Source organism: Stegastes partitus, unplaced genomic scaffold (assembly GCF_000690725.1).
Source record: "Stegastes partitus isolate 25-593 unplaced genomic scaffold, Stegastes_partitus-1.0.2 Scaffold16, whole genome shotgun sequence".
Taxonomy (NCBI): Eukaryota; Metazoa; Chordata; class Actinopteri; family Pomacentridae; genus Stegastes; species Stegastes partitus.
Genome location: NW_007577747.1, coordinates 1187897 through 1192406, shown reverse-complemented (window position 1 = coordinate 1192406; position 4510 = coordinate 1187897).

Genomic DNA, 4510 nt, shown 5'->3' with positions numbered 1-4510 from the left:
CTACGTCCACTAGCTGCTGGCTCCAAAAAGCCCTGGCTCCCATAGACTGGAATTGGAAAGAAGTGATCACAGATCATGAAATACTGCATTCCTACAGCTCAGGATTTTTTTTCTTATTAGTTTTCATAGTCAAATCCAGAGATCAGGTGGCCAATCTGAAAATAAATCAATACTGAATTTTTAAAAATCATCAACATTTTGCGGGGCAAGGGGCGTGGCTGGCTTGATTGACAGTCGGCAGCGATGATACAGATGAAGTGAGCAGAAGGCGGTAAATGTGGGCGGGCAGAGAGGGCCCGCCTCTCAATCCGTCTGACCAATCGCTGCTCCTATGGCTCCGCGTCACTGGCTCCAAAAATCCATGATGTCAACCAGGAAGTAGCAAAACCCTGGCTTCATTTCCTCAGTGCAGAAACCAACGGGTGACGTCACGGTAGCTACGTCCATCTTTTATACCGTCTGTGGTTCAGCCACTGATGAGGTGGCACGAGCTTCAGGTGTCGTCTTGTTATACAAGAGTCAGAAAAATAGCCACATCCATGACAGACTGTAGGAGGACAGCAGGAGATCAGCACGACTTCACCTGTACAGCTTCTACATCAGCTAAAAATCTTCAAATCATTTTTTGAGTTTGTTTTGGGAACATTTTGGGACAAATTCAAATCTCTAACTTTTTCACGTTATATGTCAGGAGCGTCTTAAAAAGTCATGTTCTTCAGGGAATGCTGCAGTAAGGGGTGCAATATTACACTTGCCCAAAGCTGAGAGGCTTTTATTAAAAGACATGTTAAAACATGAATCATCAAGCAATGATTATTTTTGTCAAATGTTAAAAATTCAACAAACAAGTTGTACAGCTGGTTGCACAGGCTGAGAAGAAGTGACCGTGACTCATAAACTTATCCACATTTGTAAAATGGAGCACCCCTTTTAAGGCAAGAACAAACTCGTGTTCATATTTCTGTGCAGGCGTGATAAAGTCGTCACTTTTCTTTGCTTTTATATTAAAATCTTCGCAGTGTGCCTGAAGTAAAAATGTGCTTTATTCTGTGCATGTCAGCTCCAGGCCACTCTAGTTCATAAAGAAAGAAGCTTCTGAAAAGTTCAAATGAAATGAATGGTGCACCTACTGTTGCTTTTACGCTTAAACATACCTGCAGCTCCCCGTCCCCAGTCTGTACAGTGGCTGTGTTTCACAAGGCTTCAGGGCAATCTCTAAAAACATTGTAATCATTAACACATTTCTAATCTAATCAAGCTTTACCATTCCCACTTGGACAAACAATTTGAGCTTCATTGACTTAACAGTCATCTGAGCTGCTGTTTAAATCGCTCTGAGGTGTGGTTTTTCCTTTTCTTGGCCTTAATGTAGCTGAATGTGGATCATTGTTTGAGTCCCACATCACTGCCAGATTATTCCTCCATTACTAAGACCAGTTCAGAGCTCTGTTTAATGGACACGTTTGGGCCACGAGCCAACACAGTCATTTTCAACTCTGCTGCTCTGTGAAATGACTCACAATTAGCTCCATTGAGGTAACTGTCAGCACACTAATCTCTGGCTTTTTAATATAATTAAAGGAGAGGCTTTCAGGGTGTTTACACCAAAACATGATCAGATTCTTGGGAACAGTGGCCTCGTTGATGAGTGGGAGCTTTGTGTTTGATTCCCCCCCCCAAGGCTTCACAGCGTGTCAGAGACTTGATGGACCGTGTGGGAAGACAGGTCACCTGCATCATCCAACAAACCCCCCCACCTCCCCACCTCCACCCCGCCGCAGGAGGATGAGGGTGGTGGACAGATGAGTGTTGACTAAGTGATGCTGACTTGCCATTCCTCGCCTACCTCTGTTTGTATGTGACTAAACATCCCGTAGGTTTGTGTTCTTGAGTACAAAACACACAATTCTAGCTTACAGTAGAATATATTTACTCTGCCGGTTTCTCTGGGCTGTTTTTTTTTTTTTTCTGTCACATTTTTGCTCACTGTCGGCTTATTTTCCACCTGTACCTCCGCGGAAACAGCACAGCCACCACAAGAAGTAGAGAGAGCTACACACAGGGTACAAAACTCGTCCTGTGTACACTTTTACAGCTATGCACATCAGCTCTGGATCGATATTTCACCATGCTGAATGTGTCTTCCAACAACTTGCTTCTCTGTGAACTTTTTTCCAGCCATGCTGTTTATTTCACTGAACAAGTACGTTTTGTTTTCCACTTTCTTGTCGTCTCCTCTCTGCTCGGTGTGAACGCCACCGAAGCTGAACAGAAACAGGATTTTTCTCATGTGACTGTTTCGCTTACTCGGCTATGTTGTACATGAAGCCTCCACAGCTCGGTCCAAGTTTAAATTAAAGTTGAATGAATGAATGAAAAAGGCTGACTTCTGCCTTTGAAAGTGAAATCACTGCTGTACATTCAGTTCTGTTTTATGTCATGAACAAAGTGCCAGTTCACAACATGAATCATTTCAGGGCATTTAACTTATGAAGTTGAAGGTTTTACAATAATATTCATAATAAGCTAGTTGGTATAACATTTGTAGCTTATGTCCATATATGAAGAGTTCATTTGTAAAAACAGAGAACTCCATTCTTGTAGATTTTCTGAAAACTTATTTTTTGTTGTTTGCTTGAGATAAAATCAGTCGAACTGAAGTTGAGTGGATCTGACTCAGTAGAAATGACAAACGTAGAGATAACTTAAGTCTGATTGATGTTGTCTCAGGTAGACGATGGAAAAGTGGGTTTTCTCAAAGTTTGTGAAGACGGAGTTATCTGTATTTGCAAATGAACTCTTCATATATGTTATAGCCCATTCCTGACACTTCTGCTGTTATGTGGTTTTGCTTTAGAGAAGCAAAGTAAAGGATGCACTTAATTGAGCTTTTGCACAAGACAGACATGGAGTTGTGTCCAATTGTTCACTCCTTCAGTCCAGCCCACCCACTGAGCTGCTTTGTAAGTGAGGCAGCGTTCATTCATTCATTCATTCATTCATTCATTCATTCATTCATTCACTCACTCACTTATTCTGCCCCACCAGCCTCTACTGATCCGCTGCTGTTCATCTCGTCTTCAGACATCTCTTATGCAGGTTATCAAACTCAGTATTTGGAGATTTGTTATTTGACTGTGATCATGTCCTGGCGGGTTGATCTGTCTTTTAAGTGCAGCGTTCAAACCAAAGCAGGCCGGATATTAACGATCACGTGTCCTGAATCTGGAGCGTCACTCTGGAAAACCACCTTCATCCTCCTCAGACAATATCAAAATCCAGTAAGAGCTTCTCGCAGTCAAATCCAACCTCCAAACATGAACTTTTTATCTGCTTCAGATCATAACTTCAACATCAGAAACGTCAGTCGTCCCAGCTCCGCCCATCCCGTCGGTCCAGCAGCTCCAGCTCCTTCGGGAATATCCAAGATCACCTTAATGCTGCTCTGGAAGTCCTCACACCCAGCCTCCCCTCGTCTTGTCTCCTCCAGGTGTCCACCAGTCGCTCCTCTAAACACTATAAATTCAAGCCCTGACATCCAGGTTTCCTCAGCGCCTGTCACCTGCCTTATGACTTCCAGGTTCAAGTCCGCTGTCTCCGCCCACCAGAGTGACGTCACAACCGACCCACCGGTGCATCGCGACTCCTGCAGGTCGCTTCACAGCTGGAAGGTCCGTGGGCCTTTCTGCATGGAGTTTTGGGCCTATGTGGTGTTTGCATGTTCTGCTAGTGCCTGCATGGGTTTTATTGAGTCCAAAGAGGTGCTGACATTGATTGGTGATTCTAAATTGTCCATAGATGTGAATGTGAGTGTGCCTTGTTGCCTGCCTCTATGTTGGCCTTGTGATGGACTGGTTACCGTCCAGGTGAACCTTGCCTTCACCCTGAGTCAGCTTAGATGGACTCCAGCCACCCGGTGACCCTACAGAGGATAAAGCGGTATATAGATAATGGATGGATGGATGGTACAGACACTCAGTTCAGGAGAGGGGACTTCATAGATGCTTCTTTTGAAGCTTCCGTGGCATCCCAGTAGCTGTCGGTAGTTATTCCACAATAAATGGCTGAATCTGATGAAGTGTCCTGTCTGAACCAACCAAGCTACAATTCTTATAATAAAAATAAATAAATAAATAAATAAATAATAATCATTCTGATAATGCTGATAAAACTAAAACTTGACAGTCTTGCTATGATGGCTTTACATTTTTAACCCATTACAATACATGTAAATAATAAAATGAATGAATGATTTACTGAGAAGCTCGAGCAGAGGGGAGATGCTGTTAACATTAGTAGTAAAAGCTGCAGCCATGACAAGTCAGAGTTTCTGCTACTGACCTTGAACTCTGAATGTTCAACAAATATTGTAAGTTAACTTTTTTTTTTTTTGCGGTGACAAACTCTGTCAAATGGGAACATTTTGCAAGTCTTTAAGAGGCTATTTTGGTTGGAGGCGAAGGAAGAAATCTCATCACCCAACGAGGTGATGAGACGGAGTCGGGGAATG